This window comes from Oryctolagus cuniculus, chromosome 2 (genome assembly GCF_964237555.1).
Source record: "Oryctolagus cuniculus chromosome 2, mOryCun1.1, whole genome shotgun sequence".
Classification (NCBI taxonomy): Eukaryota; Metazoa; Chordata; class Mammalia; order Lagomorpha; family Leporidae; genus Oryctolagus; species Oryctolagus cuniculus.
Genome location: NC_091433.1, coordinates 55,855,464 through 55,881,380, shown reverse-complemented (window position 1 = coordinate 55,881,380; position 25,917 = coordinate 55,855,464). Strand labels below are relative to the sequence as shown.

The following is a 25,917-nucleotide window of genomic DNA, read 5'->3' as shown; positions in this document are numbered from 1 at the left end:
AGTCCTGCAATATTCTTCCAACGTGGTTTGTATACTCAAGGCTTTAAAGTCTCAAATGAAAAAAAGTATTCAAGTCTCATAAGCCACACATTCTATTTATTATTTGAAAGCCAGAGTAGTAGAGGAGGAGAGAGAGAGAGAGAGAGAGAGAATCTTCCACTCCCTGGTTCACTCTCCAAATGGCAGCAACAGCCTAGGCTGGGCCAGGATGAAGCCAGGAACTAGGAGCTTTTTCCAGGTCTCCCACATGGGTGCAGGGGCTCAAGCACTTGGGCCATCTTCTGCTACTTTCCCAGGTGCATTCTGATCCCATGGAGCTGGATCAGAAGCAGAGAAGCCAGGACTCAAACTGGTGCCCATAAGGGGTGCCGTCCCTCCAGGCAACAGCTTAACCTGCTACACCACAATGCTGGCTCCCAATACATGCCAATCTTTTTTATTAAAATATTTTATTTATTTATTTATTTGAGAGGTAGAGTTACAGATGGAGAGATAGAGACAGAGACAGACAGGTCTTCCATCCACTGGTTCATTCCCCAAATGGCCGCAATGGCTGGAGCTGAGCCTATCCAAAGTCAGGAGCCAGGAGCTTCTTCTGGGTCTCCAATGCAGGTGCAGGGGCACAAGAACTTGGGCCATCTTCCACTGCTTTCCCAAGCCATAGCAGAGAGCTGGATCAGAAGAGGAGCAGCCAGGACTAGAACCAGCATCCGTATGGGATGCTGGCACTGAAAGCAGAGGATTAACCTACTGTGCCATAGCACTGGCCCCTACAAGACATTTTTGAAGAACACAATTAGAAAGTATCTTCCCTGGGGCCAGTGTTGTGGCATAGTGAGTAAAGTTGCCACCTGCGATGCTGGTATCCCAAATGGGCGATGGTTCATGTCTGGCTGCTCCACTTTTGATCAAGCACCCTGCTAAAGGCCTGGGAAAAACAGCCAAAGATGGTCCAAGTACTTGGGCCGCTGCTACCCACATGGGAGACCTGGAAGAAGCTCCTGGCTCCTGGCTTTGGCCTGGCCCAACCCTGGCCATTGTGGCCATCTGGGGAGTGAATCAGTGGATGGAAGAATCTCTCTCTCTCTCTAAGTTTGCCTCTCAAATAAATAAATCTTTTTTTTATGTCTGTAAATCTGCTTCTCAAATAAATAAATCTCTCTTTTCTTTCCTTCCTCCCTTGCTTTCTCCCTTCCTTTCTCTTTTAGCTTTAATTTGTTTTCATGGTCTCCACCCTTTAACACGGATTTCTGCCTCTCCTGCCCCTGAGAAAATCTTTCCCTTGAGAACAGCCATCATGGCCTCCCACATCTTCTCTACTCACATGCATCCTGTTTCTTTGTTCCCAGTGTCACATGGTTTCCTGTCCTCTTACCAACTGGTTAAAAATAGATCTTTCATCTGATTTCACACATTTTGTTTTTGCTTTCTTTTAGGTGTGGTCTCCCCAGTTAAATAGAAGACACTGGGTGTGGTAAGTTTCTGTCAATAAAATTTTGACTTTGACTGCTTTTCTCACTTATAACAGGTTGCTTTTCTCAACACGTGCCTTTGATGTTCTCTTCAGTTCTCCCTGAAGCCTTATACTGGCCACTATGAAACCTTCCAGGTCCATTTTCAGGGCTCAGTATAATGTTGGGTGTGAGTAAAGCCATAGGAGTCATAGCTCCTTCACCAAGTGCAGTGGTTCCCAACCTGTGGCCAAAGGTTAGGGGACTTCCCATTAAGACATTGCCAACTGTGACTCCACTTCAATAATGAAACTTGATGCGCTTGATGTCTGCAAAACAACATCAGTCTTCTCATTAAGTCAGTTACTTGCTTATTCCCCTCTGAAAGGCTTACTTCAGGTATATGTTCTATGACGAGTGTAATGTATTTATGAGCATGTGCATAATAAATTATTATAAATAGCTGAATTTTTAGTATCCCCTGAATTTATAAAGTTTGACTCCTGTCAGCCTTGAGCTCTGTTAAAAATATTTAGGAGCTTGCTTGCTTGCTTACATGGTGGTCTGCCAATTCCTGCAATGATGATCTAGTGGCCTTGCTATGGAACTGCTGAGGACTGGGATTGCGGGAGGCCCTCTGAGGATAATGCCAGCCTGGGGAACGTGTAAGGTGTCACTGCACTCATTTGTAGGGAAGCAGGTGTTAGACTTGCCCACATTTCTTACAACACAGTCAAGGAACCAAGACTATTAAATTAGAATAATAAGAAACCACTGTGGACATAGAATTTCAATCTCCAATCTTTAAGATGAAAGACATGGCTATTTAATACTTACTTGCCTTATCAAGGATCAGTTTCAGCTCCCGCAGCTTCCTCAATAAACCTTCTGTTCAACCAAACTGCTCTTTCATGGTTTTTTTTTTAAAGACATATTTATTTATTATTTGAAAGGCAGAGTTACAGAGAGGCAGAGGCAGAGAGGCAAAGGCAGAGAGAGAGAGAAAGAAAAAGAGAGGTCTTCCATCCACTGGTTCACTCCTCAGATGGCTGCAACAGCTGGAGCCGTGCTGATCCAAAGCCAAGAGTCAGGAGCTTCTTCTGGGTCTCCCACATGAGTGCAGGGGCCCAAACACTTGGGCCATCTTCTACTGCTTTCCCGGGCCATAACAAAGAGCTGAATCGGAAGTGGAGCAGCGGGGACTCGAACCGGCACCCATATAGGATGCTGGTACTGCTGGCGGCAGTTTTACCCGCTGAGCTACAGCACTGGCCCCTCATAGGTTTTCAAATCACATTCTTGTCTCCACTCCTACAAGTTTAATGCTATCTCTTTTTCTTGGAGTCAGTTTTCTCTTCCTGTTAAAACTCAGCTTCTTTCCCTAACTGCCCAGTCTTCAGTGCTCATGTCTTATTCATAAAGGGGACACTTGAATGTTCGGTGCTTCCATTACTTGGTTAGCGCTTGGTATATACTGCCTCGTGTCTGTTGGACACAATTATCCGTGGGTCTCCCATGTTTCTGCACATTTAACAAACAGAAACACTTAGTGCCTTTCTTCTGTTTCTATGAGGAAGTTTACACAGGGAATAGTTTTGAAATAGAGATAGTGTCTCCTACTAGAGCACAGTTCAGGCATGCGTATTGCCCATAAGACTTGGGTTCCTTAAGCTCAGGGTTCTTCTATAATGAAACCCCCTATACTTGCAAGTATCATGAGGTCGTTTGTGTCATTTGCATTTGGTGCAGGGGTCAAGACGTCATTTGGGACACCTGCGTCCCATATCAGAGTGTCTAAGTTCAAGCCCCAGCTCTGCATCTCATTCCAGCTTCCTGCTAATGCACCCTATGGGAAGCAGCAGGTGACGGCTCTAGTACTTGAGCCCCTGCCAACCAACAGGGGAGACCCAGAGTGAGTTCTTATCAGAGACCTGGCTTCTGCTTGGTCCAACCATGGCTATTGCAGGCATTTGGGACAGTGAACAAGTGGATGGAAGACCTCTCTCTTTTTCTCTCTGTCACTGCCTTTCAAATAAAATGAAAATAAATAAATAAAAATGCTTTTAAAAGTCAAATGGCAGGGGCAAGTGCTGTGGCCTAATGGGTGAAGCCGCAGCCTGCAGTGCCAGCATCCCATATGGGCACCAGTTCGAGACCCAGCTGCTCCACTTCCGATCTGGCTCTCTGCTGTGGCCTGGGAAGGCAGTGAAGGATGGCCCAAGTGCTTGGGCCCCTGTGCCCTCATGGTGGACCCAGAGGAAGCTCCTGGCTCCTGGCTTTGGATCAGCATAGCTCCGGCCTTTTCAGCCATCTAGGGAGTGAATCAGGGGATGGAAGACTTCTCTCTCTCTCTGCCTCTCCTTTTCTCTCCGTGTAACTGACTTTCAAATAAATAAATAGATCTTAAAATAAGTCAAATGGCAGAATACAATCACCAATAGACAACCTATTGAGGAATGTAGCCTACCTCAAAGTGATTCTCTCACATGTCATAGCACAGGAAGGAGACTGCCTGGCTAGCTTTGGCACAGGAGACAGTAAGCAGACCAGGCAGGAGGTATAATCTTCACAAGATTCCAGGAGCAGTCATTCAAGTAAAGGAGACATTTATGGAATGCTGAAACCAAGAAGCCATAGCCAGAGCTGTAGGGTATTCTGCAGACAAAAATATGACTTTGTAACCAGGCAAGCTATGCCCTGGGAGGCCAACAGACACAAACCAAAAAAAGATTTTCCACGGGCAGTCTGCAGAAAGACCTTATCATCTGTCACATTTGAGTATTTTCAGTCACACTTGCACACAGGGATAACCACAGTGTCAACAGTATCATCCTCGACTACAAAGAACAGCGACAAATCTCAAGACCCTTTGAATCTGAAGATAATATTGTTAACTACAGAGAATGCCAGAGCTTTTATTGTCAACAGAGCTTCTCAAGTTATTTATGCCCGCAACAACTTGTATTAGATCACTCTTCTCTTTTAGCTGCTTCCCTGAGACATGTCATAATGAAAGTGAGATTCTTGTCAGCAATAGCATACCCTACATTGCCTAAACAACCAGTGGAATTGGAGTTCCCAAACACAAACTCAAGATCGCACACTCTGTTAACCTCTCTACTTCAGCCTGTCTCTATGATACCCTGGGTAACTTATCAGTGGTACAAAATGCAATCTCATTTTTCATTCTGGAAACACCAAAAATCTCCCAAATGTACAGATCACTCTCTAAGACTTGTTTGACTCCCACTTCCAAACCAATCCTGCAAGGAGTTTTGAAGAACCTGCACAAGGAGGCTATTGTATGCATATACAAATAAATGACACAATTCAATGGCTTAATACTATCTGCCAAGTTAAACTACTGCAGAGCAGCTGTGCGCATTTAAAATCATGCCTGGCACAACTGGAGATCCATAAATCATCAGCTGCAGACTTTCATCCAATTAAGATAGCTAAATAAGAAAAAATCCACAAATAAAGATCTGTCTCAGGATGGATGAAATTGTCATTCATCTCCAAGTGCAAAAATAAATAAAAATAAAAATAAAATCCTCATTTTGCTGAGGTTAAAGCTGGAATTTATTTCCTTTTCCAACGTATCAAATCGTGTCATAAAACCTCACTCTTAGGAAGACTATTTCAGGCTTGTCAGTTTGTCTTTCTGAAGTAGTAAACCAAAATAAAAGCAATGACTCAACCTAAAAAGCCATCATTCTTAAAAATGAGTAGATGCGTAAGCTTTCCTGGTAATAGCCTAGCTCTATTAGAGGTTTGAGACGCAGTCTCTGTGCAGTTAATCCCTTTGTTCTGATTTGTTTTTAGCACAAAGATGTATGGCGGCAGGTCAGATGGCTGGGCCAACAGATGCCTTGATTGAACTCAGGCTGACATCGAGTATATAGGTATGGCTGGAGAATCCACAGCTAACTAAAATAAAGAGAACTTGCACTGTTACAAGTTGGGTCACTGTAGGATGGGGTGAGCACTGTGGTTTACTCAGATCTGAGGTGGTTTCTGGGATGTAGGAGTTTTACTGCTAACCCAGAAAAGTCCTGGGAATATCAGGGCAAGTTGGTCACTCTAGCAAGTTATTTAGGAAAACTGAATTATTGTAAACAAGCTGATAATTCTCAGCTTTTCTTTAGCTGAATGACAAATCAATATTAACAGTCTAGGTCCCTATCACTAATATGTATAAAGTCATGGGGCCCTCATTAATGTCTATTAATTGAGCCCTTATTTTGGGCTTAGCACTGTGGAAAGTGCAATTAATGCCTCTGTTTTAATTCATCTTTATAGAGTGAAGCCAATTAAACTTGATTTCAGTTACCAAAGGATCTCACACGACACAAATAGTTCTGCTTTTTATTTATTTATAAGGCTCTTCCGGGCTCTTCCTTTATATGCAGTCCCTCAGCTCTAGCCCTATTGCTCTCCAGGCTCTCCTGGTCAGCATCAACAACTACAACAGCTGTAAGCTTACACTGACAGAGAAGAAAGGGAAAGAGAATTCTCTACAAATATATGAGGTTGCTTTCTTTGTAGCTAATTCTCTCTAAAGACAATTCTTCAATAAGGGTTCCAAAAAAAGTATTTGGACAAGTATGGCATGTTGCCTCCTAAGGAAACTACTAGGAAGAAATACACTTATTTAATTTTGGAAAGCTTGATTATTTAAAAACTTCTTTGTCTGATAGCCAAATATATTAAATCCTTATATGTGACTAATAAAAGGAAAACAACATTCTTTTGATGACTGCTATTATTTTACTATTCCTGATTGTAACAAAATGATTTTTACTGCAGAATGCTGGAAAATTCACACAAATAAAATTTGAATTACAAATTATTATTTTGTAGTGTTCATCCACTTCCTTTTCTGTGCATGTTTTATTTTTTTGATATGGGTATTCAATAAGTATTTATTGAATGAATATACATATACAAATGAAACCATCAAAATTACAAGTCAATTTCCTGAATACAGAGAGCAACTGTAAAATAGGTACAATTACTAAAATCTGTGGTCTGATAAGTAAGGGTAAGCACATGGAACAGTCCTAGAGTCTAGTCCTCTTCAGGTTGGAGACAAGCCCTGTAGAGAGAGGCCAGCTTCTGTATCATCCCTTGTGTCCAGTCACTTCTAGCACATCTACTCCTTTACTCGTGAAAAGGCAAACTAGGAAGTTCCAGATCAATTCCTGTCTCAGCTAGCATTCTCACTTATTTTTGTAAACTAATACAACCATTTTAATGACTTACTTAAGATGGGTACCATCTTTAATTTTTTTAAAGAATTATTTTATTTATTTGAAAGACATATTTACAGAGAGAGGTAGAGCCAGAGAGAGCGAGAGGTCGTCCATATACTGGTTCACCCCCAAATGACTGTGACAGCCAGAGCTGAGCTGATCTGAAGCCAGGAGTCAGGAGTTTCTTCTGGGTCTCCCATGTGGGTGCAAGAGCCCAAAGACTTAGGCCATCTTCTAATGCTTTCCCAGGCCATAACAGAGAGCTGGATCCGAAGAGGAGAAGCCAAGACTCAAACCGGTGCCCATAAGGGATGCTAGCCTCTGGCCTCAGAATCAGCCCTAAAGGCACTCGGATCTGGCTGAAAAGCCCATGAGAGTATTTCAGGCATGGAAAGCCAAGACACTCTGGCAAAAAGATCTCTGTGAGTGAGATCCCAGTGGAAAGAACAGGTCTTCAAAGAGGGAGGTGCCTTTCTCTGAAGGGAGGAGAGAACCTCCACTTTGACTATGACCTTGTCTAAACAAGATAAGAGTCGGAGAACTCAAGGGGCTTCCATAGCCTTGGAAACTCATGACTGGTGCATAGGGAGATTACTGATGCCATAAACAGGAGTGTCAATTTGTAAAGTCAACAACAGGAGTCACTGTGCACTTACTCCTCATGTAGGATCTCTGTCCTTAATGTGCTGTACATTGAGGCTTAATGCTATAACGAGTACTCAAACAGTATATTTCACTTTGTGTTTCTATGGGGATGCAAACGATTGAAATCTTTACTTAATGTACACTAAACTGATCTTCTGTAAAAAAAAAAAAAAAGAAAGAAATTATCAATTCCCAACTTGACTCTCACTGGGATTAAACATGACAATAGGTCTGATCTGATTTCATCATCATTTAAAAAAAATCATCTATTATTTTTCACTTTATGTTTCTGTGTGGGAGCAAACTGTTGAAATCCTTACTTAATGTATACTAAGCTGATCTTCTGTATATTAAGATAATCGAAAATGAATCTTGATGTGAATGGAAAGGGAGAGGGAGTGGGAAAGGGGAGGGTTGTGGGTGGGAGGGACGGTATGGGGGGGGAAGCCATTGTAATCCATGAGTCGTACTTTGGAAATTTATATTCATTAAATAAAAGATAAAAAAAAAATAAGGGATGCTAGCACTACAGGTGGCAGTTTTACCCACTATGCCACAGTGCTGGCCCCATAGAGTTCTTTTAAACTCCCTTGGCCCCACATGAGTTGTCTTAGTCCACTATGTGTTGCAATAATAGACTATCACAGACTGGGTAATTTATAAATAAGGCTAGTATATTTGGCTCACAGTTCTGGCGGCTGGGAAGTGCAGTGTCAAGGTGTTGTCATTTAGTGAGGGCCTTTGTACTGCATCATCCTGTGGCAGAAGGCAGAAGGGCAAGAGAAGAGCAAACTCACTTTTATAACAAGTCCATTTTTGAGATAACTAACCTCTCTGTGATAATGACATTAATCCTTTCATGAGGGTAGTCTTTGTGACCTAATCGCTTCTTATTAGGCCCTCCTTCCCTCCTTCCCTCCTTCCCAGTACTGTTGCATTGGGAATTAAGCTTCCCACACTTGAAGAACCTGGGACTTTTAAACCATAACTTGGATCAAACCTATTCTGTTCTCCAACCCTAAATAGTGCTCTTACCCAATTAACATCTTTCTAACCACCTTTTCGCTCAGTGCTTGCTCTATGCCATGTACTTTGCCAATTACTACGTAGCCATCATCTCATTTATTCCTCCCAGCACACCTCAGAAAAGATAAGATTAGACTCATTTTCTAAAGGAGAAAGTGGGAGTTCCAGAGGTTAATTTATTGCCCAATGTCGTATAGCTACTAAGTGGAAGGCAAGTTTTCAACCCTATGCTGGTAGATGCTACAACCAGGCTTATAACGTGGATCTATTAAGTGTGAAATATGACAGCAAGGGCTAGGAAAACAAAGACATGTAAGGTGTCCTTGGATTGCTGAGCCAGCTCATACTTCAAGCTATTTGCTATTGTCACTTGCAGGTTGTTTTGTCCTGTTAGGAACAGAGATTTATCTTTTTTTTTTTTTAAAGATTTATTTATTTATTTGAAAGGCAGAGTTACAGAGAAAGAGAGAGAGAGAGGTCTTCCATTCACTGGTTCACTTCCCAAATGGCCATGATGGCCAGAAGTGGGCCAATCTGAAGCCAGGAGCCAGGAGCTTCTTCTGGGTCTCCAACATGGGTGCAGGGGCCCAGGCACCTGAACCATCTTCTGCTTTCCCAGGCCATAGCAGAGAGCTAGATCAGAACTGGAGTAGATGGAACTCGAACTGGTGCCCATAAGGGATGGCAGCACTGCAGATGGCGCCTTTACCCGCTATGCCACAGCACCAGCCCAAGGATTTATCTTTGAAATCTGCTTGACAGTTACTTATTCATTCGTGATGCCATTTAGTATACACATATTTTAATGTAATTATCATTACTGTATATCTATTTTAATATTCTGATTTTTTACCCCTAACATTATATTTTCATCATTTTAATGTATCACTGAGTAGTCCTCCAAAACATTGTTTGGTCTCAAGACCCCTATATCTCCTTAAAAACCAGAGAGATTTTGTTTATGTTAGTAATATCTATTGATATTAACTATATTAGAAATTTGAATGCAGATACTAAAGTTATATATATACAATTTATTATGTTAGCATTCTTTTTTTTGAAAGATATATATAAGAAAATAACTATACTTTTATCTTCAAAAAAGAATAATGGCATAATTTTAGCAGTTTGGGTGCTGATGTTGTGACACAATGAATTAAGCTGCTGCCTTTAATGCCAGCATCCTATGTGGGCACTGGTTTGAGTCTCAGCTGTTCCATTTCTGATCCAATTTCCCACTAATGTGCCTTAGAAAACAGTGGAAGATGGCCCAAGTGCTTGGGCTCCTGCTCTGTTTGTCTAAGACCCAGATGGAGTTTCAACCTCCTGACTTCAACCTAGCTCAGACATGGCCATTGCAGCCATTGGGGGAGTGAACCAGTGGATAGAAGATCTTCACCGCCCCCTCTCTGAACATTGATTTCAAAAAAATAAATAAAAATATTATAATTTTAATACTTTTACAAGCTTGACATCTAGCTTAATAGAAGACAGTTGAATTCCCTTTGCCATCAATTTGTTATGTGTTTTTGACTTAAATAAATGATGAAATTCCAGCCTCAAGCAAATATGTAGTTGGAAAAAAGTATTTCAATAGCATTATTAGATAGTGGAAGCTATTCTTTGACACTACACTACAATTCCACAAGTGGTAGTTACTTAAGGGTTAGTTCCATAATAGTGTCTGAAACCAAATTAATGAACTTTGTGTTTCTGTATCATTAAAACCTATTGGTCTGGAGGCCGGTGCTGTGGCATAGTGGGTAAAGCTGCCTCCTGCAGTGCCAGCATCCCATATGGGTGCCAGTTTGAGTTCCAGCTGCTCCACTTGCGATCCAACTCTCTGCTATGGCCTGGGAAAGCAGTGGAAGACGGCCCAAGTCCTTGGGCTCTGCACCCATGTGGGAAGACCCAGAGGAAGCTCCTGGCTCTTGGCTTCAGATTGGCACAGCTCCTGCCATTGTGGCCAATTGGGAGTGAACCAGTGGATGGAAGACCTTTCTCTCTCTCTGCCTTTCCTCTACCTGTGTAACTCTAACTTTCAAATAAATAAATCTTTAAAAAAATTGATAGAAAAAACACCTTTGATCTTGGGGGCCGGTGCTGTGGCATAGCAGGTAAAGCCACCATCTGCAGTGCTGGCCTCCCATATAGGCACCAGTTCAAGTCATGACTGCTCCACTTCTAATCCAGCTCTCTGTTATGGCCTGAGAAATAGTAGAGGATGGCCCAAGTCCTTGGACGGCTGCACCCACGTGGGAGACCCGGAAGAAGCTCCTGGCTCCAGGCTTTGGGTCAGCACAACTACGGCTGTTGTGGCCATGTGGGGAGTGAACCAGTGGATGGAAGACCTCTCTCTCTCTCTCTCTGCCTCTGCCTCTCTGTAACTCTGCCTTTCAAATAAATAAATAAATCTTAAAAAGAAAAGAAAATGGTTTTGATGTCACAGATCCCTTGAAACTTAACACTTATTTGACCATAGGGTAACCATAAAGAGGAAAATAAATTTTAGTGTCTTTAGGGGCGTGAAGGTTGAATTTCTTTTTTTTTTAACTTTTATTTAGTAAATATAAATTTCCAAAGTACAGTTTATGGATTACAATGGCTCCCCTCCCATAACTAAAGCAGGAAGGATGCTGAATACTATCTAAACAATTTATCATGTGGATCCAAATCTCTTTTTCTCCTCAAAGAATCTTATGAAAATGCCCCTAAGAATCTTGAGAAGTTAAGTGACTGGTATTAATATTTTCTATACTTTCTGAAAGAAAATGATGTAAGAAATAGGTAACTCAGTACAACACAAAATGCATGCTAATTTGATCTTGAAGGAATTGAATTTCTTTAAAGATTTATTTTATTTATTTGAAAGGTATAGTTAGAGAGGAGAGAGAGAAAGAGAGAGAGGTCTTCCATCTGCTAGCTCACCCCACAAATGGCTGCAACAGCCAGGGCTGGGCCAATCAGAAGCTAGGATCCAGGAGCTTCTTCCAGTCTCCCATCTGGGTGCAGGGGCCCAAACACTTGGGCCATCCTCCACTGCTTTCCCAACACATTACCAGGGAGCTGGATGGGAAGTGGAGCAGCCGGGACTCCCAGCGCCCATATGGGATGCCAGCACTGCAGGCGATGGCTTAACATGCTATGCACAGCACCAGCCCCAGGAAATGATTCTATATGGCTGCAATTCATCAGTTTATATGCACTGTAAAGACTTTATAGAAATAATACATTTAAAGTTGATTAAACATTGGCATTTTTATCATTTCAGTAAAATGTTGGACACTGTTTTACCAGAATGCAATACAAAGTAGATCATTTTCCCCCATAGGGAAGTCAAATTCAACTTACATCATTCTGTTATCATTTTTTAAAAAGTTTTGTTTATTTATTCATTTACTTGAAAGCAGAGTGACAGAGAGGGAGAGGGAGAAAGAGAGAGAAAGAGAGAGATCATCTGTCAGCTGGTTCACTCTCAAAATCCCTGCAACATCTAGGAATGGGCCAGGCCAAATCCAGGAGCCAGGAACTTCATCATGGTCTCCCACATGAGAGGTAGGAACTCAAATATTTGGGCCATCATCTCCTGCCTCTCAGAGGCAGAAAGCTGAATCTAAAGCAGAGGCAGGACTATTCCAGGCACTCCCAATATAGGATACATGCATCTCAAGCTATGGCTCAATCCCTTGTTTCAAAACACCTGCCCCTCTGGTATCATTTAAACATTCTCTTACAGGAACATAACCGTATCAATCAGCATGTTTTCTTGTAGGAAAAAGGACTAACTGGTTTACAACAGAATGCCATTTATTAATTCGCATAGTTGGAGACCAGAACATACGGGACTCCAGGTAAGGTAACTCAGGGTCTCTCTCCTCCCTGTGATCCTCTCCGTGTTGTCCTCCTGCTGGTGTTGAATGGTCCTCAGGAAGTGTCATGGTTTCTTCCATCACAAGATTCAGAAGCAAATAAGGGACAGCCTCTTCCTGTACTTCCTTAGAATTGAGGAAGCCTTTCCCACAGGCTGACAACAGATTTCTTCTCATGATTTTGCAACTGTGATTGGACCACATGCACGTGTCAGTCTTTATCCAATCACTGCCAAGGGAAATGGTATGATCAGCATTGATTTAGACCAGAAATCAGGACACCACAGCCAAGGGCCAAAATCTGGCCTACAGCCTATTTTTATAAATAAAATTTTATTGTAACACAATCATATACATTTGTTTATTTTCTCCTCAAAGAAACCTTTTATCTAAGGAATACAAACTTCATGCATTTCATAAGTACAACTTTAGGAATATAGTGATTCTTCTCACCATACCCGCCCTCCCATCCACTCTCCCACCCTTCCTCCTCCTCTATCTCCCAGTCCCAGTCCCATTCTCCACTAAGATCTATTTTCAATTAACTTTATACACAGAAGATCAACGCTATACTAAGTAATGTTCAACAATTTGCATTTAAAAAAAAACAAAAAAATTGTTCCTCAACAATCAATACAAGGGCTATTCAAAGTCATTGCATCTTGAAGTTAATTTCACTTCTTTTTTTTTTTAGAAACTTAATTAACTTTAAAGATGCACCCAAGAATGATACATCTTTTGTGAGCACTTAGATATAATTATAATATAACTCTTTGAGGACAGAGGTCCTGCGTGGGAAGTTAGTGTACAGTGATTCTTATTGTTATTTTAACATTTAACACTCTTAGGTGTGATGTCAGTGATCACCCTAGGCTCTTGACATGAGCTGCCTAAGCTACAGAAGCCTTTTGAATCCACAAACTCCATCAGTATTTAGACAAGGCCATAGCAAAGTGGGAGTTTTCACCTCCCTTCAGAGAAAAGTACATCCCTGTTTGATGACCACTTCTTTCCACTGGGGTCTCAACCACTGATGTCCTTCATGTAGGACATTTTTTGCCACAGCATACACATTTATTTAAATATTGACTGTGGCTGTTTTCTCTTGTATTAGCACAGTAGATTCATTGCAACAGGAACCATGTGGCCTATACAGCCCCAGACATGCATTTTGCACTTGCCAAAATGTTTGCTGACTTTTCTTATGGAGAATTATTCAAGGTGGAACAGATAGTGACAAGTCAACCATAATGAACACTAAGAATAGAATGACTCTAAAAAACAAACCCTCTGCCTTTAAAATGTAGAAACAAATCTACTAGAGTATGTATGACCAAGTTACTGAATAGATGAACTATACCATACGTCAAAGATTATAAGTGCCACAACAATTCAGAAAAGAAAGTGATCAACAAGGGCAAAGCAAAAGTATCTTCAAAGTACACAAATTCTCCTCTAAAATGTTTCCCTAGACAGAATGCTGATGGGAATAGGCCATTATTTGACTTAGTTTCTTGTTTTTGTGTTTTCTCTTAAAAGACCAGTGAGTAGGAAGTGAAAATGGGCAAATTTTAATCTTTGTTATCCAACTTTGTTGGTACAAATCTTGCATCATTTCTCTCCTTTTCTGTGGTATTTTTGTCTCCTTCCTACATTTTACAATCTTATATAGTGTCTTATTAGGTTTGAAAAGTATTCTGGTAAAAGGTAAAACTAGTAGCCTCACTTTAGTCAAGAGGATTTACATAGAAAGAGATTAGAAAATCCTTGAATAAACCAGAAAAGAATCAGTGACTGCTTTGTGTTATTCTCAAAACTACCATTCTTAGGTGTCGCTCCCCGTCTTCGTGGAGGAACGACACAGGACCCTGCGCTGTTCTTTCATCTGCTCGGCCCTTCCCGGGTTTGCTGCTGGTTCTTCCCGGGTTGGCTGCCATCCCTTCCACCTCCGTGGAAGGGCGGTTCCCCCTGGCCACTTTCCCCACTTCCGCGGGGGAGCGGCACACTGCCGGCCAGTTCTCTGGGGGGCTGCACAGGTGTTCCTTCAGATAGATGTTCCCCTTAGATGTTCCTGGTGCATGTTGTCTCTCTCCTCCTTTATAGTCCTCTTCCACCAATCCCAACTCTGCTACCCACACGCCGAGTACGCTGCTCTCCTCCAATCAGGAGTAGGTCCTACAGTTTATTGGTTGAACTGGAGGCAGCTGTGTAGAAGCTGTTTCTCCCTTCTCAGCGCCATATTGTGGGAGAGCAGATGCATAGAATAAGTCTTAATTCCAGTAACTTAGTCTAGTCCGAGTTGCTCCCCACACTTAGGCACTTCCTTAACCTGATACTTCAAATACTCACTATTATTCCCACAGCATTGTACTAAAAGATAAATATTGAATGGATATAAAAATGTAGAGAACTAGTCTTCGAATTCCTATCCCATCCAACAGTAAGACTTCTCAGAACATGAAGTTTGAAGTTTAGGTGATGACTTCAGATTTCTCCTGAGTTTTATGAGGTGAGAACCAGACGGGAAACAGCTGTAGTCATTTGAAGAAAAGAGAAAGATTGTACATCACCTGTCTCAGCAGGTAATCAAGGATGCCTTTGTCCCAGCAGTGACTCTTAGGCTATCAGTGGGATGCTCTGAGAGGCACACGTTAGACATAGTCACTCCTGGGAAGTGGTTTCCACTCTAAACCTTACACAGCTGGGAAAGGCATGGCAGCAGAGACCCACACGAGGTTCAATAGTGAGTCCCGAAGCTGACAACTAATCAGACGCTCAGGGAATTAATCATACTTTAGAGATCCAGGCTGGCAAAGGCCCAAAGTCTAGCTCTGAAAGAGTTCAAGATCAAAAGTAATTTCTTCTGCCCAATAATGTTCAACTCCTTTTAGTCAATTCAGTAACTATTTTTTGAGTAATTATTGTGTGCCAGTAACAACTATGTTTGGTGAGTGCCGTAAACAAGGTTGAGGTGGTCTCTTTTGCTGTGGATTTTATGGTCTGTCATGCATATCATTTGTGTTTTCTTTCTATTAGACCACAGATTTTTTTGAAGATAGGACTTATATTGTATTTATCTTCCTAGTTTCCTCACACCTAGCACAGAGGTTTTTATAGTTTTACTCAAAAAAGTTTGTGAAATGAATGAATGATATGACTGACTGAAGTCAGCTCTGAGTCTAATGCAGTGATCTTTAATATTTCTCTATAAGTACAAATATCCCTAGAAAAATGAGAGGCCTACAGGTGTTCCATGTTCACAGCTGGAATCAGGCCAGGGGGCTGGGATTACAGAGAAACTCTTACACTAGGAAGTGTTAATGTGATATATATTTAGCACATGGGCTCTAAATATTTCACAGCTGAGACTAAAGTAAGATTGCCTGGATTAGAACAGTGAAGGAGAGCTTGTTATAGGAAAAGACAAAATAAACGTTTGAGAATGAAACTTGTCTTAAATAAAGTAAGTAATACAATAGAAGCTTCTGTGTAGAAGGCATTTTGTAACTCACTTTACATGTATCGCATAAATTTGGGTTATTAATCATTGCATTTCTAGTTTAAAATCTATTTACTCTTCATGATGCATCTTAGCTACCATTTTCTCTAAAAACACCCTCTGATTATTTTTGTGATTCGCCCTAATCAAGGCTAGATGCCTATACTGGGTTTAATGTCTTCCCCAAATTCATGCCCACCTGGAACCTGTGAAGGTGACCTTATTTGGAAATAAATTCTTTCAGGCATGATCAAGTTAAGATGAGGTCACCCTGGATCAGGAATGGGCACTAAATTCAATATCACTGCCGTCCTTATAAGGAGAGGAGAATTTGGAGGCACACACAGGGAGAAGTCAGTATGAAGATGAAGGCAGGGATTGGAGTGATGCATCTATACTTCAAGGAATGCCAGGGATTGTCAGAAAGTACAAGAAGATAGAAGAGTTAAGGAAGGATGTTTCCCTAAGCCTTCAGAGGAAACATGGCCTTGCCAACAACTTGCATTTGGGGCCATAGCCTCTAGAACCATGAGACAATGAGTGTCTGTTGTTTTAAGCTACTCGGTTGGTGGTGATTTCTTACAGCAACCCAGGAAAGTAGTACAGATCCCTTTTCCTTTCACATGCCTACAACACCTCCACACCATCCTGGATGTGTCTTTTCATGTGTCTGCCTTCCCTCCCAGATTACAATCCTTCGGTGATAAAAGCATGCCTTACTCATTTCTTTGTTCTCAGTGTTTAGCACAGTATCTGGAAAAATAAATGTTACTAAAGTAAACTGAGAAATGATTGGCAATTCTAATGTCCAACAAAATTCAAATTTGCCATAAAATGTGAAATTATAAAATTTCACTAACCCATGTCAAAGCCATGCCCACTCCCTGAGAAATCCCCCTACCTCACTCTGTCACACATTCTGGGGTGAGGAGTAGGACAGAAGTAATAAATATGGGAAAATAAATTTATCACTACTTAATGAAAGCCTTTTGTACCTTTAGAACCTTCCCATCCCACAGTTTCTGTAGAAGACAAAAGTTAGAAATTGAAGTGTTTATCATAAACACAGCCTAACCCATACTGTGTTCAAAAAAGAACACAAAATTTGTAGCATTTACCATTTACCAGATGGTGAAAATAGAAACTGAGGTGTTGGCTTAAACACATCATAAAAACTGAACCTCCTAATTTTGACAGAAATTTCACAATATTTTTATAGTTATTTAGCTAACATCTCAAAAGTACTTCTCTGACTTTACCTAGAGCTGTTTACAAGTTGATTAATTGGATTAAGAGCACAAAAGAAGTTCAATATCCATTTGAATCTAACAGGAAAATAACTTCTGTGAAGACAGTGTTATATATGCTTGTCCAAAACAAAGAAACAATAATTAAGCCCATCACTCCCACAAGTGTCAAAGGCCCTGGGAGGAACCTTTGATTGACTGGGTCAGAGCCAAATGCTCAGGCTGTTCCCAATAAGGAGAACAAATACCTTTAGCTACAGTGGTAGGAGGTGAGGACATATCTCCACAGATTTGCCCAAGTAAGAAAGCTTTCATATGCTGGACAGCTTTTCATATTTTTGTAATTATGTATATAATTATATAGTATATAAATATATACTATATATATGCATCCATATATTGTAAGACCATGAAAAAAACACACCAAACACAGGAGTAAGGGAAAGTGTTTATTGGGGGAAACCAAACAGTCCAGAGGGAAGGAGTGAAGAAGGAAAAGAGGGAGAAGGAGAGAGTAAGAGAGAGATCAAGAGATGGAGAGAGAGACAGAGAGATCAAGAGATGGAGAGAAAAGAGAGCCATGTGTTCAGGGACAAGTCCTCTTAAAACTTGGCTGAGAGGTGGGTAGGGAAGTAGGAGCAGCAAATCCCATTAGGATGTGGGTGGGGCTGACACTGGTGGTTGGGCCATATATTATATATATATATATATATATATATATAGTGATCATATAAATAGGTATTCCCAACTGGTGGGAAATATTTTTTTCTTTTTTTAATAGAAACCTTTTATTTAATAAATACAAATTTCGAAAGTACAACTTTTGGATTATAGAGATTCTTCCCCCATAACCACCCTCCCACCCACAAACCATCCCATCTGCTACTCCCTCTCCCATCCCATTCTTCATTAAGATTCATTTTTCACTATCTTTATATACAGAAGATCAACTCTATACTAAGTAAAGATTTCAACAGTTTGCACCCACACAGACACACAAAGTATAAAGTATTGTTTGAAGACTAGTTTTACCATTAATTCTCATAGTACAACACATTAAGGACAGAAGTCCTACATGGGGAGCAAGTGCACAATGACTCCTGTTGTTGATTTAACAATTGACACCCTTATTTATGACATCAATAATCACCCTAGGCTCTTGTCATGAGCTGCCAAGGCTATGGAAGCCTCTTAATTCCACAAACTCCGACCTTATTTAGACAAGGCCATAATCAAAGTGGAAGTTCTCTCCTCCCTTCAGAGAAAGGTATCTCCTTCTTTGATGGCCTGTTCTTTCCACCGGGATCTCATTCACAGAGATCTTTCATTTAGGTCATTTTTTGCCAGAGTGTCTTGGCTTTTCATGTCTGAAATGCTGATTCTAAGGCCAGAGTGCTGTTTAGGGTGTTTGTCATTCTATGAGTCTGCTGTGTATCCCATGGGAAATGTTCTTTCACACAATAATTTTTGAAATCCAGGTTCCTTCTATTGGATGATTCCATCATTTTCAACCATGGTTTCAAGGGTCCCTGAATTTGTTTCCTTTAATTTAGCAGCAGAAGAATGATAGTACATAGAGAATCACTCACAGGAAGCCCTCAGGGGGACAGCACAAAGGTGACCGCTTCACACATCTGCATCAATACCTGCAGAGGTGATCACACACATTCCACTGACTAGGACTCCATGCTTGGCCACTTCTAATTGCTTTGGAAACTATATGTGTACCTAGAAAGAATTGGGTTTGGTGAACAAGCAACACTTTCTGCCTTTCTATGTACAATAATCATTGTCCACTACAACGTCTCAAATATTTTTTAAAAAATATTTACTTATTCAAAAGGCAGAGTCACAGAGAAGGAAAGGCAGAGGCAGAGGCAGAGAGAAAGAGAGATCTTCCATCCAATGGTTCATTCCCCAAATGGCCAAAATGGTCAGGGCTGGAACAAGCCAATGCCAAGGAGCCAGGCTTCTTCCAGGTCTCCCACATGGGTGTAGGGGCCCACATCTGCTATTTTCCCAAGAGCATTAGCAGGCAGATGGATTGAAAATGGAGCAGCCAGGACTCAAATCAGCGCCCATATGGGATGCCAGTGCTACAGGCAACCCCCTCAAACATTTTAAAGTTTAAATCAGAAGAAGCAACATATCATGATGAAGTCTTGAAGAGCCAGGGAAATGTACCAAGTTCCAACAGGAATATTTGAAAGAAAAAGAAACTGAATTTAAAAAAATAAAAATGGTTATTGAAAATTGTAAACTCTGATAAAAACATGGTCTACAGATATTTAAATCCCATCAATCAAACCTTCAAATGTGTTTTCCTATTTTCTAATGAGATATTTGTTATTAAGAGGCTTGTGAGGGACCAGCATTGTGGTGTAGTGGGTAAAGTCGCCACTTACCATGCCAGCATCCCTTATAGGCACCAGTTCAAGTCCCAGCTGCTCCATTTCCAATCCAGCTCCCTGCTAATGGCCTGAGAAAGCAGTAGAAGATGGCCCAGGTGTTTGGTCTCCTGCACCCATGTGGGAGAATTGGAAGAAGCTCCTGGCTCCTAGCTTTAGATTGGCTCTGCTCCAGCCATGGAAGCCACTTGGGGAGTGAATCAACAGATGAAAGACCTCTCTCTCTCTCTCTCTCTCTCTCTGTGTGTGTGTGTGTGTGTGTGTGTGTATCTCTGCCTCTCTTTAACTCTGTCTTTCAAATAAATAAATAAAATCTTTTTTTTTTTTAAAGAGGCTTGTGATTGGGGCTAGCATTGTGGCGGAGCAGGTCAAGTTGCCGCCAGCACCGTGGGCATCCCATATGGACACTGGTTTGAGTCCCACACTCCACTTACAATCCAGCTTCCTGCTAATGGCCTGGAAAAAGCAGCAGAAGATGGCCCAAGTTCTTGGGCCCCCACAATCCACATGGGAGACCCAGAAGAAGCTTCTGGCCTTGTTCCAGCTCAGTCCCTGCCATTGCAGCCATCTAGGTATTGAACCAGAGGATGAAGGATCCGTCTCTCTCTCACTCTGTCCCTCTTTTTCTCTCTATGGTTCTGACTTTCAAATAAATAAATAATTTCTAAAAGAAGCTTGTGATCAATATATTAGTCATTAATTAATATATTCTCATATTCCATTATTTTCTTTAAAAACTCATCTCTAAAGTTTAGAATTTAAAGTAATATAAATATAACAAATGACAGGTGTTTCATTGTAAGATTTAGTTGGAAACTGTAAACTCCCTTACAAAAAGCTCAGTTGTCAACTGTTGGTTACCAGTTTTGATCAGTTTTTGTTGGTCACAGTTTTGATCAAACAAATTAACTTTTCTAATAGCAAGCTCTCTCCCTCAAGAGTCATGGTATTTCTTGGAATGATGTAGTAGAGCAGGTCCTTTTGATCAGTTGAAGGAAAGCTAAGTTGAGCATAATGTTTGCAACAGTTCTTTCCCTATACATGTTGGCACGGCCTGGTTTTTGTTGTTTTAAAATCTATATTTCTACTTTTTTTCCCTACAATTAAGATTCAAGGCAGCCAGGCAGGCATTCTGTGTAAGTTGTTCATCTTTAATATATAATAAGACAGATTGTCATCAGCCTGCTTAGAAGATATCATGTACTAACTCAAGTAAGGAAAGCCTTTGGTAATTCAGTAGCATTTCTTTTTTCCCTTTTCTTTGAGCTGATATATGATCCTAATAAATTACCACTCTAATTGGGTATTTAGTCAATCAATTAAAAAACAAAGTTATTTAAGGGGGCCTTTTGCTTTTCTTAACTAGGCATCTCTTAAAATCTAAATGTTAAATTATAGATCAATATTACAAACTTTCCCTTATTTGATGACATCTATGGCTAATATTTGGGCCTTCTTTTGTGTGTAGGTTACTACATTATATTCCACCAGACAAACCAAGCAGCATGTGCTTTATTAAAAATGCTATTGGGGGGGGGGGGTATGTGGCCTAGCAGTTAGGATGCTGGTTAAGGTGCCCATGTCCCAAATTGGAGTGCCTGAGTTCAATCCCCTGCCTAGGCTCCTAAGTCTAGCTTCCTGGTAATTCAGATCCTGGGAGGCAACAGGGATGATTCAAGTAACTGGATTTCTGCCACACACATGGGAGGCCTGGATTGAATTCCTGGCTTCTAGCTTTGACTCCAACCCAGTCCCAGCTGTTATGGACATTTGGAGAGTGAACTAAACCAACTCCCAGTGGATCAGAGTTCTCTGTCTCTCAAGTAAATAAATACAAATAAAGAGTAAAATAAAATTAAAATACTATTGAGCAAATGAGGGTTTAAATAAGGAAAGGATGCCCAAATTGCTTTGTTTTGATCAATAGTGTACACATATGTGTGCTTTGTTTTGGATGTCTTACATAGTGAATTGTTTTGTTGTTGTTGTTGTTTTTCGATAACAAAACTTCATGCTCTGGGAAGCTGGAATAATGTCTGCTTCTTTTCTAAAGTAACTCAGCAGAGAGCATATAATAGAACAAAGACAATGAAAGGGGAGTTGATGTTAACATAAAGACAGGCTGCCTTTTATGTCTTCCTGGACTCTACAGAGAGGAATGAGTAACCTCATTATTGAGCAATGAGTGTTTCCGGTTACTCTGGGTGTGTGAGCAAAACAAGGAAGGGGACCAAGGAGGTAAATGTAGGCTCAGACTACTAATGTCTACTAATCTATGACAGCCTTGAGAGATACTTAAATGGATAAAGCAATTAAAATCAACACCTCTGGAAGGCTGAAAGAAAACTAGAGAAGAATAATTAATGAAAATCCAAACACATAAACAGTTGTAGCATCTACATGAAGCCCCTAAAGTTGCTGAGTCAGCCGGGCATCAAGGTGTTTTCTGTCCTAACACAAAGTCAGATGCTCAGGTTTTCCTGGAAAAGAGACATATCTCACAGCAAACCTACACAATTTGTTTGCAGCTTTGCGTTCACCCATCACACAAACTCAAATGGTACACCCACATTATGGGCAGTATTTGTGTTTATACAAAAAAAGCACTTACATGAGAACGATTGTTTTGCTTCACTGTGTAGGTGAACTTTGATGGAAGTTAGTAAAACACAGAACATTTATTACCATGATGAACGACTCTCCAGGGAGTCATTTCCCTGCCCTCCGGCTGGAGGTACAGGGCTGCAGTGACAGCACTGGGTAAGAAAGGGACAGAACAATAGGTTCTGTGAGTTCAAGAGGCTGAGGTTGCCCTCACTGAGTGGGTGGTATGAGCATCGGTCCTGAGCAGCACATAACTCAGAGAGAAGTGATGGATTCTTGTGGAATGTGGAAATAACAAAGGGGGTAAAATGAGAGCAAATTATGAAAGTGCACTTGAATCACCCAATGTGCTGAGGATTTTTCTTGTCAACAGATTCCACTATTGAAAAGCCACACGCCTGGTGAATTTCCTGATCAAATCCAGGACACTAAGTAACCCAACAATATTACCCAAGCCAGACTCCACAGGGTGTTTGGCTGACTGGATCAATTAGAAAACAAGTAGCATTTTCACCCCCTTAAAAATTAATTAATCAGTTTTATTTGTTTAAATTTAAAAAAATTTAATACAGTTAAATCAGCATGTCTGGTTCATTTCAGCTTCTTCCCTGACAAACCTGTGTATAGGAACTACTTTAGTTTGTCTGCCTTCTCTTTGTGATGACCATGTGTAAAGGTATTTGTTGTAGTGTGCATGCCTTTTTTTTTTTTTAATGCAAAGCATCTTCCACTCTCTAGTTCACTCCCCAAATGCTTGCAACAGTTAAGGCTGGACCAGGCCAAAGCCAAAAGCCAGGAACTCCATCAAGGTCTCCCATAAGAGTGGCAGCGACCCAAGTACTTGAGCTGTCACCTGTTGCCTTCCAGGTTGCGCTTTAGAAGGAAACTGGATGGGAAGCAGAGGTGGGACTCAAGCTCTGGAACTCTGGTGATGGGATGTGGGTATTGCAAACTGGGGCTTAACTGCCACACCATAAAACCCTCCCCTGTTGAACTGGACTTTTAATTTATTATCCTGATTTTTCTTGATCTTGACAGATTTGGCACCCTTTCACCTGACTGTGAGCAGCAAATCCTTGATTTCCTCAATTTTGCAAGACATGGCTGTGAGACACAGCCCTGATGGGTACTGCCCAAGAAACACCCTTTTAACAAGATTGTTTTAAAAAATGCCAAGGCTCTCCTTTGCTCTCCATTTCATTGCAAAATCACAAAGCAAGAAAACTGATCCTGGCTGTAGTTCGTCTTCAGTCAGGCTCTCTCTTGCTTCTTTACCGTGCTGTGTTCTTTCATTTATTTCATTTTCCATTTATTTGATAGCTCCTGGCAGTATCTGTGGACATATTTGGCTGTTTTAAAAAAGTCAGATGCCTGGTCACTATATCCTAGACTCACACAAAGGTAACAGCCTGAAACAAAGCTTGGCGCTGAGGAGTGAAAGGCCCACTGGTCACTGCAGCACCCTAACATTCTGACAGCGGGTGCCCTGTGGAGTTTCCAGACAGAGATGGGCTGTGGCGTGGGAGTAGAACTTGCCAGGGATGCCTTGGCTCTGAGGATCCATGATTGGCTTTGACACTGGTTGGAGGATGATCAAAAGCCCTTCAAAAATCAGCCTCTGAGGGAAGCTCTGTTGTCTTTTGTCTTTTCCAAAGCAGTGTTCTCCGCACTACCCCCTGCCAAGATAGGAACTGTCAACACTTTGGTGCTTCTTGCTCCTACTTTTAATAGGAAAAAGTTAAAATGAATCTACATTCTTTAAATAAATAAATATAACAAAAACATTTTTATTCTATGTAATATCAGACCCTAAGCCTGATGACTGTGAGACTCCCTACAACATATGAAGAGGTTTTATTAATTAATTTATTTTTAATTAGTTCTTGGGGCAGGCATTTGGCTTAGTGGTTAAGATGCCACTTGGGGTGCCCATGTCTAATATCAGAGGGCCTGGGTTCGAATTCAGCCCTAGCTCATGAATCCAGTTTCTTGCTAATGTGCACTCTGGGAGGCAGTGGTGATGAGCCAAGTAGTTAAGTCCCTGCCACTCACGTGGAAGACTGAACTGAGTTCCTGATTCCCTGCTTCAACCCAAGCCAGGGGCTATTGTGGGCATTGAGAAGTGGGCCAGCAATGGGAGCTCTGTGTGGGATGGCATTGGCAGGAACAGAAAGGATAAAAGCTTCTGTTTTCATGACACTTTTGTGACGGTCAAGTAAATTTGAGAACACTATTATAATCCATCCTGGGAGTTTCACTATGCCTATCACCGTATTAAAGGATCTGAAAAGTCCTGTAGTGGAATAACTTGGCTTACTTTGTTGTTAGTATTTATAAAATTTATTTAGTATCAGTAAAGCAGAAAATAACAAATGCTAGTGAGAATGTGGAGAGAAAAAAGAATGCTTCTACACTGTTGGTGGGAATGCCAATTGGTACAGCCATTTTGGAGAAAAATACGGAGATTCCTCAAAAGACTAAATACAGAGGTGGACATTGTGGTGCAGCGGATTAAGTCCCCACTTGAGACACCCACATCCCATCTGAGAGTGTGGATCTGGTATTCTAGATCCTCTGCTTCTGACCTAGTTTCCTGCTAATGCAGCCTGGGAGGCAGCAGATGACGGCCCAAGGACTTGATCCCTGCCACTCATGTGGGAGAACCAGATGGTGTTTCTGTCCCCTGACTTCAACCTGGCCCAGCCCTGGCTGTTGTGGACATTTGACAAGTGGACCAGCACATGGAAGATCTCTCTCTTGCACTGCCTTTCAAGTAGATGAAATTAAATAAACATCTTAAAATTATAAAATAAAATAAAATCAGAAGACTTAAAAAAATCTACTGGCTTTAAAGAAAAGCCTAAGTATAGATTTACCACAATTGTCAGCTATCTCATTTCTAAAGGAAATGAAATCTTATTATAGAGACACCTGGATTTATATGTTAATTCCAACACTATTCAGAATAGCCAAGATGTGGAACATACCAAGGTGTTCATTAGCAGATGAGTGAATAAGGAGAATAAGGAAAATGTAGTATTTATATACAATGGAATATTATTCATGCATAGAAATAATGAAATCCTCTAATATGTAGCAAAATGGATGGAATTGGAGGACATTATGTTAAGTAAAATAAGCCAGGCATAGAGACAAACACTACATGTTCTCATATGTGAAAGACAAAAAAAGCTGATCTCAAATAAACTCATCATTTAATTCTACCCATCCATGAACTTCTAAAAATCTATGAACTTTTAAAAGTGCCCTTGTATGTGTTGAGTTATCACACTGTATTCCATAAATGCATACATTATGGGGAAGTTGGAGGAAAGGGGTGAGGAGGGTAAGAATAAAGGATAGGAGGAGGGAGAAAAATTGCTGCCATATGACTTTCCAGATCCCCTGAGGACTGGCTCCAAAGTTTTCCTAGTTAACTAAAATGTTTAATTTTCCAACAGCAAAATGTCCAACTAATACAAGGGTACTTCAAAAGCTCATAGAAAAACAGAATTACAAGATAACCTGAATTTTCAACCAACATTTTGACATATAAAACAAGTGTCTCCATTAATGTATTCTAAGCTGTCTTATTTCTGAGTTGGATTTTGCTCTTGTAGACAATTTGTTCCTATCTGAAAATCTAGAACTTTCTTAAACAAAAGCAACTTTTTCTTTTTAAGATTTATTTATTTTGAAACTCAGAATTACAAAGAGAGAAGGAGAAACAGAGAGATAGCTTTCATCTGCAGGTTCACTCCCCAGATGGTTGCAAAGGCCGGCACTGGGCCAGGTCAAAGCAGGGAGCTGGGAGCTTCATCCAGGTCTCCCACATGGGTGGCAGGGACCCAAATGCTTGGACCATCTTCTGCTGCTATTTCCAGGTCATTAGCAGGGAGTTGGATCAGAAACG

General features: G+C 40.9%; 1 protein-coding gene across 2 annotated transcripts in view; it reads right to left on the bottom strand.

The window, feature by feature from the left end:
• Positions 1–5,816: 5,816 nt before the first annotated feature.
• SAP30 (Sin3A associated protein 30) overlaps positions 5,817–25,917 on the bottom strand; it is a 124,168-nt gene continuing 104,067 nt past the window's right edge. For both annotated transcript variants that reach the window (XR_011386275.1, XR_011386276.1), the window contains exon 6: positions 5,817–12,475. The gene's annotated coding sequence lies outside the window, so the exon portion shown is untranslated. The remainder of the gene's footprint in view (positions 12,476–25,917) is intronic.